The following is a 15,249-nucleotide window of genomic DNA, read 5'->3' as shown; positions in this document are numbered from 1 at the left end:
GGGGTTGGGGATCAGTCTGGGCTGTGAGAAAGATATGAGCAACTAGTCACTGAGAACAGTATCACAAGGGAAAGGTTGGTAGTTTGGAGTGGGGCTGGTCCTGATACTGTAGAGCATCACTCAGTGTCCTTTGTGTTTGCTCTTTGGTCTTGACTATAAGGTGGTCTGACAAGCTGCCAGAATTGTGAAAAATGGCATTCTGGCCTTTCACTGACTGGCCCATCTCCCAAGCCCAGATCTCAAAATAAGACAATGACACTCTAAAACTAGTAGCGGAAAACAGAGAAAACAATTCAAGACACACGAGAAGAACTTTCTGAGAACTCCAGTGTCTCAGGAAATAATCTCAAGAACTGAGCAGTGGGATTGCACACAATTACAAAGCTTCTGTAGAGCAGCTAACAGAGCGAAGAGTTGGCTTCAGAATGGGAGAGCACCTTTGTGTACCCAAAGTGTGTGTGTGTGTGTGTGTGTGTGTGTGTGTGTGTTACTATCTATATATGTAACACAATAAAAATAGGTAATGCCAATAAAAATAAATAACCCAGTTAATATGTGGGAAAATAAAATTACAGACCCTCATTAAAAAAAAAAAGGAACCGAGAACCAAGAGACAAATTAAAAATCCTTAACATCAGGCACAAGTGAAATGCAAGAAAAAGCTATATTGAGATGCGACCTCATCTCTGTCAGAATGGCTGCCACTAAAACCAAACAACAACTGGCGAGGCTGTGTGGGATGCACTGCTGACCAGAATGTGAAGCAATACAGACCCTGTGGAAACCAGCATGGAGGTTCCTCAAGAAGTAAAAAAATAAAACTATATGATCCAGCTACGTTATTCCTGGCCCTCATAATACCCTAAGTCAGTGTACTATAGGCATAACTGGTCATTCATGCTTATTGAGGCAATATTCATGATAGCCAAGTTACAAAATTATCATTAAGTGAGCACTAAAACATGGTCAGATAAGAAAAATGTGGTATGTGTACACAGTGAAGTTTTGTTTACTCATAAAGAACAAAATCATGTCACTTGCAGGAAAATGGATAGGCATTCATATCAAACAAATTAAATCAGATCCAGAAAGACATAGAGTATAGTTTCTTTCACACGTGGCACCGAGGTTTTACACACACACACACACACACACACACACACACACACACACACACACACACATGTTGGGTTGATAGACGGGCACTAACAAGCTTGGGGACACTGACGATGACCCCTCTCTCTTCCATGATCATCTTTGAACCCCATCTTCTATTTTCTTGATACTACAGCAATTATGAGAAGGGAGATAAGGAGAAACACATGTGCCCTCCCCTGAGATTTAACACACAGCACAAAGGAGAGCTAGGTGGTGCTTTGTTAAGTCCCATTAGGGAAAGCCATTGCTTTGTAATACAGGATTATTTTATAGACTTATTTTTTAAATTCTCTCTAGTACATTCTATTACATGAGTTTTGAATAAAAGAATGATATCCAAATTGTTTCTCTGACACAGAGTAGAGACATTATATTCTAAATTGCACCAAATATAAGATTTCAAATATACATGGTTCCTTTCCCTAAGAATTAATCCACCTGGACATGTTAATCACTTGGCCAGAAGACCACACTGATCAAGAAACCTGACACAACTGAAGAGATGTCAAGGAGATGGGAGGAATAATTATCCTTTAGTGAGATAACACACTCAGGCATCCCAAACACTCCTCTCTTGATGCGCTTGCTCACAAGTCTTCACGGGTAAACATTTATCTTTCCTGAATTCTAACTTGGAAGATGTAGGTCTTTCCTTTACTCTCTCTATCTTTTCTCTGGACCCCTGACAAATCCTATGCATGCTTGCCACGACACTCTGGGCATTCTCACTGTACAGAGACGCTTCCCATCATGTTGCTGTTACATTTATCTCTAGCTCAAAGACCACGACTTTCTCTATTCTTCTGTTTTTCCTTCCTTTTCCCAGGAGCTGCTCAGCCTTTTTGTCTTGTCTGCTTTGTTGTTCTTATCTTAAACTACAATGCAATGGTCCTTGAACTTCTTGAGTTCATTTTTAAATTACCCATGTTCCTCAGTAACATAGGCAGGCAGGAGAGGATGAGCGGAAGGAATATGGTCAGTGTACTTTGTATACTTTGAGAAAAATCTCATGAAACTCACTACCTGTATTACAGATATGTACAACAATGAATTAAAGAAAGAGTAATACAGAAGTAAGGATGTTAAAGCAGTGAAATAATAGTATAGCACCAGTCAATGTTCTTTCCTTATTGGGATGGGTGACAGCTCTCTTACCCTGGGTTATCATTTGTAGCTAATGGCTGATGTGGGAGCAGTCATGTGTGTCTCTCAAATTCAAAGAGGTAGACCAGATGGACCATGCTGGGATGCCTTCTCTCTTCCTTGCTGAATTCCTGAGAAGACCAGAAATAAGTAGCACAATCTTCTTCCCAGGTGGATAGAGGTTTGGCTAATCCTCAGCACAGGGTTTCCTCAGTGGAAGATGTCCACCATGTCAACTACTGCCTTTCATATATGTTGGGTAATGGTGTTTTCCCATTTGTGGATTTTAATATCTGAGGCATTGACCTCATCTTGTGTTTACATCCACCTCCTTAACATGATTTCATGTCCTTGTGTTTACTTTGCAGCTGGATATGGTCTTACCAGGGCTCAGCTGCTTTTCTGCCACAGTCTCTACAGGGGTGTATTTGGTGGGAGGTAATTCTGTGGTCCTTGGTGTTGCCATATGCTTAGCCAGTGAAGGTGTAGGGCTCTGGAGCTATAGTAATGCTGTCTACACTTCCTGGTAAAGTGGTTTCTTCTTCCTTCTCCTCCTCCTCTTCTTTCTTCCGTGTGTGTGTGTGTGTGTGTGTGTGTGTGTGTGTGTGTGTGTGTGTGTAAGAGAGAGAGAGAGAGAGAGAGAGAGAGAGAGAGAGAGAGAGAGAGAGAGAGAGAGAGAGAGAGAGATATGGCAAGATATGAACTTCAGGAACATGTCCTCAGTTTCTGGCACCCCTCAAAATAGTTTCAAGAGCTGGGTACCAGAACCCCAAAACATGACTCTATAATAGACACAGTAAAACCTAACAACATACTTCAAAAACTTTAAAAAGGCTTCTAAAAGACTCTTAGGTTTGGTAAACAAATTCTATAAAGTAACTGGCAGGTAGAACAATCATGCCGTCACTGCAGAGCATTCTTAAAGGAATATTACGCAGAGAGGAAGAAGAAAGACCACCTCCTCTACACATGGCAGTGTCCACTCTGTGACAGGAACAGATGAGCTAAGAAGAGCCAAGAAAATATCAACCATCTCCAACACAACAAATAAACAAACTCTCAAAAACTATTAGGGGAGAAAGAAAAGAAATGCCTAGAACCCAGGAAATGGGAACATAACTGATGACATTTTTAGCTAAGCAAGAACCATTTCAATGATGACATTAAATATAAATTGTTTCCACTCAGCAATAAGAAGCTTCAGACTAACCGACTGGATTAAAATACAAGAACTAGCCAAAACCAGAATGTCGGGAGCTGTTTGTAAAGGCTCTCTGTCCATAGGCATTGCTCTTGTGTTCTCTGCTCCAGTATAAGGATCACATGAATTGCTGAGACCATGATTAAACAAAATGTTCTCCCAAGTATACACTCAAGGTCCTCAGACTTTCAGAAAAATTACTCTGTGGCCTCTGGGCTGAGAGTTGATTGAGATGACACCGCTTTTCCCATGAGAATGTCCGCATTATCTCCTGAGAGCGACCTTCTGCTTTGTTTTTCCCATGCCTGAGATGTGAATAAACTGAACTGGTGAATAAAGTCAAGGTGTCTTGCGGTACTGACTGCCAGCCCTCCCAAGTCTATTTTTTGCTTTTGACTATTTCTTGCCTCAGTTTCTTATTTCTGTTCTTTTATCATTTCCCAATCCTTGCTCCCTGATCTAGGATCTGATCAATATTGTCAGAGTAGGTTCTGGCACCAGAATTAATCAGAAGAGATAAAGTTGGGCACTATATACCAATAAAGGAAAAAATTCCTCAAGAAGATGTAATAATTATAAACATTTATTACTAAGTAGTGAAGCCTTCAATTTCATAAAATAGACATTAACACTCCTAAAGCCACAATAACAACCCCATTCCCATATTTTGTTTGGTCTTCCAAACCAAAAACAATTAAAAAAATTCAGAGCAAAATGCAGCATAGACCAGTGATTCTCAGCCTTTCTAATGCTGCCACCATTTAATACAGTTCCTTGTGTTGTGGTGACCCCCAGCCATAAAGCTATTTTCATTGCTATTTCACAACTGTAATTTTGCTATTGTTAAGAATTGTAATGTAAATATCTTTGAAGACAGAGGTTTGCCAGAAGAATTGTGACCCACATCTTGAGAACCACTGACATAGATCAACTTAACCTAACAAATAAATACATAATATTTCACTCAAGAGATAGGGAATATATATTCTCAAGTGGTACATTGAATCTTCTCTGAAACTGGTCACATCATAGGCCACAAAACAAGCCTTAACAAGTACAAAAGTATTGAGATAACAGAATAAAATATGAAAAGTGGAAAGCAACAACAAGAAAAGCTGCAGAAGCTACAAAAGTGCTTGGAGAACAAAAAGACTTAAAATTAGTTTTCTTTCATTTTTGAGATTAGTATAGAATTACATCATTTCTCACTTCAATCTTCCATATATCTCTTTGCTTTCTTTCAAATTCATGGCCTCTTTCCCCATTAACTGTTTATACATGCATGCGCGCGCGCGAGTGTGTGTGTGTGTGTGTGTGTGTGTGTGTGTGTGTGTGTATGTGTGTGTTCCTAAATATAACCCAATCAGTTTACCTAGGTTTACTTGCATGTATGTTTTCCGGGCTGACCATTTGATGTTGGATAACCAGGTTGTGTCATCTTCCTTGGGGAAGACTTTCTTCTGCTTACAGCGTTCCTTGGTTTCTTTGTGTAGGGCTAAGGCTTCACGAGCTTTCTCCCGCCTACTTTAGCATGTCTATTGTTGTCATCCTTGTTTAGCTCATGTTTAGACTCATGTTGGTGAGACTTAGTGGATGTAGCTTCTGACATTTCTAGGAGACACAATTGAAGGAGAGATAAACGTGTTTTTTGTTTAGACCACAAGTGGGGGATGAGAAAAAGACTTGTGAGAGAGCAGGTGATGTTCATCCCCTTAGAAGTTGAGCCACTGTGTCGGGGAGATTGGTTGTCAACCAGCTGAAAAACATCCTTGAACAAATTCTGAGAGGAGATATAAGTGTGAGCCAAAAGCAGGAGGCGGGGCCTTTGGAGACTTGGAATAGTTTTGTCTGTTCATCACTTCACTTCAAGACGCACCTAGAGAGAACCACTCGAGGGAAGGTTTCGGGGCTCCAGGCTCCGGCTGAGGCTCTGGGTTCTGATTGCTCCAGGTTCCAGCAGAAGCAATCCTGCTGATTACGGTAGGAGAATCGTTCCTTGGAACTGATATCTTTATGTTTTCATTATTGTATTCTTTAATCTCCTTTTGCTATTGTTTAGGTTAATCAGGTTATAAGTGACGCACTCTTGGTTAAGAAGTTCGTAATAAAATATAATTGCTTAAAAAAATTGAGCCTACACACAATCTTACAGCAAACTCCTCAATCCTCTGGCTCTTAGACTCTTTCTGCTCTCTATTCTGCAATGTTCCCTGAGCCTCAGGTGGGGGAGGACAATACATTTTAGAATGAACAGTGGGTCATTGAAGAAGTCAGAGAGGAAATGTGAAAATCCCCAGAGTCAGATGAAAACGAGAGTACAACCCTCTAGAACAGTGTGGACACTGCCAAAGCAGTCCTAAGAGGAAAGTTTATAGCTCATAAGGGCTTGTGTTAGGAAATCAGAGAGCTCTCAAATTAAGCAACCAAAGTACCTTAGGTAAATGTGAGAATGTGAACTGTTTTTCTGTCAGTGAACACGTTGATACAGTCCAGCAGAATAAAAAGACTGCACAGGAAGATGTTCCTAGCATATTGAACATTGGCAGAAAAAGAAACAGAAAAGGCCCAAGTGCACAGCTCTTTAAACGACCATGCTTTAGTTTTACCAAACAATGTAAACATTCAGCATTCGACTGTTGTAATGACGCAACCCAGTGCTCCGTCCAGCATCTTGCTGTTCAGTGATTCACAAGTCACCGGAGGCAGAAGATGCCACAGACTTACTCAAGTCATCGCGACCTGCAAACCACAGCTTCCTATTCCAGGCTGTTCTGATCTTTACTCCTTATTTTCTTCGTTATTTTTTTTTTCCTCTTTGCAAAAGTCCCGTGGGTCAGTCTTTCTTACTTCATCTTTGGTGGGGCATATTTGAAGGAACAGAAACTCTCATCCTGTGGCCTTCTCCCACTGCTTTTATTTAAAACAAATCCCCTCTCTCAATGCTTTTCCTATCCTTGTGTGTAAGGATCCACTTCCTTGGATGGAGGGATGCAGGAAAGAGAGATGCTTTTGCAGTTATACCTGAGGAATATTTTACCTTAAATCACTTATAAAACTACTGCTTTCTGAAATAAAAAAGCACAATGAACTAAGAGACGAGAAGTCAAACTTAACTGGGGTCCTTGGTTTGGCAGAGAATTGAACTTCTACCGGTTTGAAATATCTCCTTTGTTCTCTTATGTTTATTCTTTTGGGATGGCTCACCACAAAGCCACGTCTTGCTGATATTTCTCTTCAGCTTAGTTTTCACAAGCTCCACGTGGTTGTAGAACAGTATACGATGTCAATATTTTCCAAATCCAGCAGCATGGGTAACTTGTCAGGGCAGAAATGATTAAAGGGTTCATATTAAAGAAAATAATCTTGGAATTAGAAGCTTAATCTCTTGTACGAATTGAAACAAATAGCAACTTGATGGTGCAGATTTGAGGACTGTCACCACACCTTCTGTGCTGTCCTCAATTACTCCAGACTTGGTTCACAGCTGATGCCGCCTGCTGCTTCCCACACTTACGAACACCTTTTCCAGGCTCATGGCTCTTCATTCCTCAGGGATATTTATGTTTCTGTGGTATATCTCATTTGTCTGATGTGTTAACATGTGACAGGGCAGAGTGACACAGGAATAGAATGCAATAATTTCCTGTATTTTGTAAGACTTTGTGTATCTTTGTCTCTCTGCATCTGTTTCCATTTCTCCCACTCTCTTTGTCTGTGTATGGTCTACATATATTTATATATAATATACAATATATTATATTCCATTTCATTTCTTGGAAGATGGGACTGTGAGGCGTAGAATGTGTATCACTCATCTATGTTATAAGGATATAGATGATGAAATTAAAATCAAGAAAAAGAATTGTAAGCAAAAGTATTATGGTATGGCAGTTGGTGTCTAAAAGAACTGAGCCAGCATTCAGACAGTACACATGCTAATTAAATTTCCCAATATCTTGAGAACACTGTATCATTTTGTTTCTTTATGGAAACTAAACCCCACTAAAGAAATGAGTTAAGGGCTGGGGAGATCACTCAGAGGTTAAGAGCCACTTCTAGCATCATCCTGCTTAGGAAGAAATCTTATTACCATCTGCTTCTACTGTGAGGGGTTTGGATTCTCTTCTGATAAGTTTTTCAGCCAGATTCCATTTGAGATAACTAAGTTTTCACTTTATAGTGGTTATCAATTGGAGATAGCTTCTGGGTTAGACATGACAGCATGTGTCCGCTTCTCCTCTCAGCACTGGGAGCTCATCTGTCATGAGCCTGTCACTTCCCATGCATGCTGCCACAGTCTCTGTGGGTTAATATGTGCCTAGGCTGTATGGTGTTTAGAAGGACTTTTTTTTTGGTGTCCTCCATCCTCTCTGGCTCTTAGAATTTTTGTACTCCCTCCTGCCTCTTCCACAGGGTTCCCTGAGCCCTGAGGTTGGGACACAGGGATTGATGGAGATAATGCCCTTTAGGAAGGACTGAGTGTTTCAAAGTCTCTCACTCTGCACATTGGCTGTGGCTCTCAGTATTTGTTCCATCTGGTGCAGAGGAAGCATCTCTGATGATGGCCCAGCAAGACACAGATTTGTGAGTATAGCAGAATGTCATTAAGAGACATTTTATGTATATCATATACATATATATCTATGTATGTATTTGCAGAACAGACAGTAGTTAATTTTTCCCTAGGTTCTTGGCCTATCTGTTCTCAGATTCTTGGCCACCCAAGCAGGGATAGGATCTAGCTCAAGGAGTGGACCTTAAATCAAATTATATATTGGTTGTTTATTCCTACAAGCTTTGCGCCACTATTGCACTAGCACATCTTGTAAGCAGGTCATCACTGTATAGAAGAGTTTGTAGCTGGATAGGTGTTTACCTTTCTCCTTTGCTAGCATGCAGATTACCTTCTAGTGCCATGAACCTAGTCCATAAGGGTGAAGGCTCTAGGTAGTCATAGGCTCGACTTTCCATAGTCAGTGAGTTGTGTAGGTGTTGTCTTCTGTACTAGGACCTCACTGTCGGTTTGTGGAGATCAATCAATAGCTTAGGCAGTAGCCTAGGTTATTTAGGGTCTCACACTGGCTCCTCCGGTCAATGATTTGTTTAGATATAACCCATTTCCAGCACTACAAGCTTCATTTGGTGATGAGAGCTGTCCAGCTGGGGGTCCGCCTCCCTACTTACTTGGCAACTCCACTTATATCACCTTCATAACTTTATATATTTTAGGAATCTTCTAATATATTAGGTTTCCATATGACCCTTCAAATGACTCTTAGTTTTATCAGTTCCTCTCTATAATTAGACAGGAGGGAATGTCCAACCAATGTCTGGCCCAACATGAGACCTAACTCCATGGGAAAGGGCCAACCCCTGACATTATTAATGCTGCTGCTATGCTTGCAGACAGGAGCCTCACATAGCTGTCTTCTGAGAGGTTCCACCAGGCAGTGGTTCTAGATAGATGGATGAAACTTACAGCCAAACATTGGGCAAAGCATAGACAGTCTTCTGGAAAACTGGGGGGAAAGATAGAAGGACCCAGAAGAGACAGAAGCTCCACAAGAAAACCAACAGATCCAACTAATCAGGGCCCAGAGGGGCCTGTGGAGACTGAAGGACCAGCCAAGGACCATGCATGGACTGAACCTAGGCCCTCTATACAAATGTAACCTGTGGGAAGCTTGGGCTTCATGTGGGTCCCCTAGCAAGGGGGTGGGGGCTTTCTCTGACATAGACTCTTTTGCCTGCTTTTTGATCACTTCCCCTTGACAGGGCTGCCTGATCAGGCCACAGAAGAAGAAGATGTGCTCAGTCCTGCTGTGACTTGATGTGCTAGGGTGTGCTGGTGGGGCAGCTCCCATTTTTGAGGAGTAAGAAGGAGGGACATGGAGAAGAGGAGTGAGGGTAGGACTGGGAGGAGAGGACAATTGGGATGTAACATGAATAAATTAATTAATTAAAAATAAAAAGAACAATCATTCATCATTAATATCTCTCAACATCAATGGACTCAATTCCCCCAATAAAAAGACACAGGCTAAAAGAATGCATGCAAAACCAAGATCCATCATTCTGGTGTATTTGAGAAACACACCTCAAAAACAAAAATAGACATTACCTCAGTGTAAAGGGATGGAAAATGTTTTCCAAGCAAACAGACCCAAGAAATAAGCTGCAGTGGATATGCTAATATCTAATGAACTAGAATTTCAACCAAAATTAATAAATAGAGATGGGGAAGGACACTTTATGTTCATCAAAGGAAAAATCCACCAAGATGAAGTCTCATTTATAACCATCTATGCCACAAATGTAAGAAACATTACTCAAGCTTAAAGCACAGATCAGACTCCACAGATTAATAGTGAGGAACTCAACACCCAACCCTCACCAATGGACAGATCATTGAGACAGAAGCTAACCAGAGAAATAATGAAACTAAACTGACATTATGAATCAAATGGACTCAACAGATACCTACAGGTCATTCCATCCAAACACAAAAGACTGCACCTTCTTCTTAGTACCTCACAGAACCTTCTCCAAAATTAAGCACAAAGTTGGCCAGGGAAGAAATAAGAAAAGAAGTTCAAAACTTCATAGAATTCAATGAAAATGAAGGACCAACATAGCCAAACTTATGTGACACAATGAAAGTAGTGCTAAGAGGAAAGTTCATACTACTAAATGCCTTCATAAAGAAATTGAAGAGATTTCATGCTATTAATTTAAAAGCACTGCTGAAAACTCCAGAACAAAAAGAAGCAAACACATCCAAGAGTGGTAGACAGCAGGAATAGAAAAACTTGGGGCTGAAATCAATAAATGTGAAACAAAGAGTACAATACAAAGAATCAACAAAACTGAAATCTGGGTCTTTAAGAAAATCAAAAACCCTTAGCCAAGTTAACTAAAAGGGAGAGAGAGAGAGAGAGAGAGAGAGAGAGAGAGAGAGAGAGAGAGAATCTAAGTTAATAAAACACAAATGAAAAGGGGCCATAACAACAGACACTAAGGAAGTCCAAAGGATAATTAGATCTTAATTTAAAAACCTGTATTCCAAAAATTTGAAAATTTTAAATTAAATGGGATTTTCTTGATAGATAGCACTTAGCATAGTTAAATCAAAATCAGGTAAACGATTTAAATAAACCTATAACCCCTAAGTAAATAGAAGCAGTCATTAAAAGTCTCCCAACTGAAAAAAACCCAGGGCCAGATTTTTTTTTAGCACAAAATTCTACTAGACTTTCAAAGAAGAGCTAATACCAATGCTCCTCAAACTATTCCACAAAATAGAAACAGAAAGAACATTGACAAACTCATTTTATGAGGCACAGTCACCTGATACCTAAACCATACAAAGACCCAACAAAGAAAGAGAATTTCAGACCAATTTCCCTTATGAACATTGGTGAAAAAGATACCCAATAAAATACTTGCAAAGCAAATCCATGAATACATCGAAAATGTCATTTGCCATTATCAAGTAGGCTTCATTCTTAGGATCCAGGGATGGTTCAATATATGAAAATCCATCAACATAATCTACCATATAAGCAAACTGAAAGAAAAAAATTATTATCTTGTTAGATGTTGAAAAGGCCTTTGGCAAAAATCATGTTAAAAGTCTTGGAGAGATAAGAAATACAAGGTGCATTACTAAACACAATAAAGACAACATACAGCCAACCAATAACCAACATCAAATTAAACGGAGAAAAACACTCCAGAGGGATGCCACTAACATCAGGGACGAGACAAGGCTGCCCACTCTCTCCGTCTATTCCACATAGTATTTGAAGTTCTAGCTAGAGTAAGAAGACAACTAAGGGAGATCAAAGGGATCCAAATTGGAAAGGAAGAAGTCAAATTATCCCTATTTGCAGATGACAAGATATGTAAGTGAACCCCCAAATTCTAATAGAACTAAAAATGAAAAGCTTCTGCAATGCAAAGAACACCATCAATAGTACCAAAAAACCCCAAACAAAACAAAACAAAAACAAAAACCAACCAAGCAAGCAAAAAGCAAAACAAACAAACAAAAAAGGGGCAACTTACAGAATGGGAAAAGATCTTCACTAAACCTATATCCAACAGAGGGGTAATATCCAAAATATATAAAGAACTCAAGAAATTAAACACCAACAAGCCAAATAACTCAATTAAAAATGGGATACAGAGCTAAATAGAGAATTCCCAACAAAGGAATCTCTTATGGCCAAGAAGCACTTAAAGAAATGTTCAACATCATCAGTCATTAGCGAAATGCAAATCCAAATGACTCTGAGATTCCATCTTAACCCTGTCAGAATGACTAAGATAAAAAAAACAAAACTCAGCAGACCTCACATGCTGGTGAGAATGTGGAGCAAGGGGAACACTCTTTAATTGCTGGTTTTGAGTGCAAACATGTACAACTACTGTGGAAATTAATCTGGCAGTGTCTCAAGAAATTAGAAACAACTCTACCCAAAGACCCAGCTACACCACTCCTGGGCATACACACAAAAAGATGTTCCACCATACAACAAGGACATTTGCTCAACTATGTTCATAACAGTTTTACTCATAATAGCCAGGAACTGGAAACAACCTAGACGTTCCTCTACTGAAGAATGAATAAAGAAACTGTGCTACATTTATACAACGGAATACTACTCAGCTATTAAAAACAAAGACATCATGCAATCTGCAAGCAAACAGTGTGGTTCCGCATCCCATGGCCCGGGTGTGGGTCCCAGCAGGTCTGTGCTCTGAGCCCAGCAGTTGGTCCAACTCTTCTTGCTCCTGGATGGGAACAGACCTATCTCAAGATCAGATGTCTTCCCTCTCTCTCAGGGGTGGCTAGAGTCCTTTCCAGTTGAGGCTTTTAGCTTGGACACAGAGCCAGGCTCCCAGTATCTCCGGAGGAGGCGAGGAATGAGTGTTACAATAAGCTCCTTTTCAGAATGAGACTGTAGGTCTCAAGAGGAATTGGGGGTTTGGGAATCCCACAAGTTGGCAACAGCTCTTTAGTTCGTCTACCTCGCCGGGCCTTGGCAGAGTATGTGGACAGGTGCCTGAAACCTACAGGCAGACAGGAAGCTGAGCGGAAGCTCCCCCAATATCCAGCATCAGTCTTGTCCTGCTGGAGTGGGTGATTTCGAGTGATGGTGAGCAGCTGGAAATCCCGGAAGCCCGGTGCGTCTCGGGAGCCCTTCTTTTCCGGGAATGAGAAATCTGAGATGGTCGGTCATATGAAGTGAGGCATCAAGGCAACTTGACTTGTAAATTAGGGATTTATAAACCCTGGGCTATGTCTGAATCATTAGGGATGAGAGCCCCAAGATACAGCCTGGTGGTGGCGCACATCTTTAATCCCAGCACTTGGGAGGCAGAGGCAGGAGGATCTCTTTGAGTTCAAGGCCAGCCTGGTCTACAAGGCAAGTCCAGGACAGTCAAGGCTACATAGTGAAATCCTGTCTCGAAAAACCAAAACAACAACAACAAAAGTTTCTACATATAGTAGTGGTACAGGGCCCTTATCACATATTTTCTATGTGACTCTCCTTATAAGATTTGTGGTTATCAGATCAGGTGGAGTGAGAACACCACTAAGAAAGGGAGTTCGTTCCTCATAGGCCGAGAGTGAAAGCGGCTCTCCGGAGAAGATGGACTTTGACCTTAACCAGCCGATTCCCACAGACAGAACTAGAAAAGATCATCCTGAGTTAGGTAACCCAGACCCATAAAGTCAAGCATGGTATTATGTGGATATTAGCCATAAAGTACAGGATAATCATGTTATAATCCAGGGACCCAAAGTAGCTAAGTAACAAAGAGGGCCCAAGGGAAAATGCTTGACTCTTGTTCAGAAGGGGAAATAAAATGAACATTGGAAGTGGATGGAGGAACTGGATGGGAGGTGGTGGTGGAGGGGAAGGGAACAGAGGCTTGGATCCCATGTGGAGAGAGCAGGGTGGGAAGGGGTTGGGAGAGAGAATGGAAATTGTTGGGGAGCGTCTCTGGGACAGGCTAGAGTTAGGGTTAGTCAGTCTATGGGGGTGACCTTAGCTGAGACTCCTAGCCACTGGAGATACGGAGCCTGAAATGGCCACCTCCTGTAGCCAGGTGGGTCGTCCAACGGAGGGAGAGGGACACCAAACCACACACAAAATCTTTGACCCAAAACTTGTCCTGACTACAAGATGTGCATTGATAAAGATGGAGCAGAGATAAAGGGAATGGCCAACCAATGACTGGCCCAACTTGAGACCCATCAATGAGAAATCGCCAACCATTGACAGTATTAATGATACTCTGCTATGCTTGCAGACGGGAGCCTAGCATAACTGTCTTCTGAGAGGCTCCATCCAGCAGCTGATGGAAACAGATGCAGAGACCCACAGGCAAACAGTAGGCAGGGCTTGGGGAGTCTTGTGGAAGAGTGGGAGGAAGGATAGAGAGAGCTGGATGGTTAAAGAACACCATATGAAGATCTACAGAGTAAACACTAACCTGGGCCCATGGGGGCTCACAGAGACCGAACCACCAACCGAAGAGCACGCATGTGCTAGACCTAGGCCCCCGATACATATGTAACTGATGGGCAGCTTGGTCTTCATGTGGGTCCCCTAACAATGGGAGTAGGAGCTGTATCTGACTCTGTTGTCTCTGGCTCCAAGACAAACTGGCTGCTTTGTCTGGCCTCAGTGGGAGAGGATGCACTTAGTCCTCCTGTGACTTGATGTGCCATCGTGGGTTGGTACCCATGGGGGCCTCCCCTTGTCTGAGGAGAATGGAAGGGAAGCTGGAGGAGAGGTGTGTAAGGTTGAGACTGGAAGGGAGGAGAAATGGGGGGGGGTCCTGAAATCAGTATGTAAAGTAAATAAAGTAATTATGGGAAAAAGAAAAAATAGATTAAAAAAATCTTACTCTGCACAAATTTATGAATCAATCTATAAAAATCAGGCTCAAAATAATGCCTGTGAGGTTCTCAGTCGCTCCATTTGATTACTGTGGCAGGCCTATGTCATCAGAACTGCCATCAGCCGTGTGATGACTCTAGAAGCTCACACAGCCCCCCAAGTCTGCCCGTTTGATTATGGAAGCACCCATCATTAGATGATCTTCCAGGATTGGAGCAGAATCTACTTCTCTAAAATATTTTTTAATAAACCCTAGTTTTTTCTTCTTAGATGACACAGGATTAGTATGTTTCTTTCTTTCTTTCTTTCTTTTTTTGGATTAGTATATTTCTTGAAGTAACAATTCCCAAGTGTTTGAAAAGCTGATGCAGAATTTTCCTTTCTTGCTGAAAATGTGGAGTGAAAACAAGAATAGGTTCAATAGGTGTCTTTAAGGAGTTCTCAAAAGTGACAGACAGTATAATGGTCATGCCTCACCACAAGGTTTCTCTGTAGAAAGAGCAGGGATCACGGAGGGTAGCGCTTCTGGTTGTAGGGAAAGGAAGATGGAGTGTGAACTCTTACTGTGGAATGACTAAATTTAGACATCTAAAGGCAGGAATCATATGCATGTGGCTTTATGATGCAAAAGTGGATAAAGTTGCTGGAAAAATAAATCACAAAGTTAAGTGGGAGTTTAAGGGAAGTGTGGACAAAGTATCTTGACTATGCCACTCTTTATGCAGATGTACATGTCTTATAAAGATGTGTTACGAGAAGACCAAAATTTAGAGCAGGTCAAAGGTGGAAGCTTCATGTCATGAGCCCTCCCAAAGGTGACAGTGGGGCTCA

General features: G+C 41.2%; 1 long non-coding RNA gene across 1 annotated transcript in view; it reads left to right on the top strand.

Annotated features, from left to right (window-relative positions):
• LOC311593372 overlaps nt 1–15,249 on the top strand; it is a 94,858-nt gene that overhangs the window by 71,391 nt on the left and 8,218 nt on the right. The window lies entirely within an intron of this gene.

Source organism: Acomys minous (assembly GCF_964271855.1).
Source record: "Acomys minous genome assembly, chromosome: 1".
Lineage (NCBI taxonomy): Eukaryota > Metazoa > Chordata > Mammalia > Rodentia > Muridae > Acomys > Acomys minous.
The sequence above is the reverse complement of the archived record's forward strand: the minus strand, read 5'-3'. Positions and strand labels throughout refer to the sequence as shown.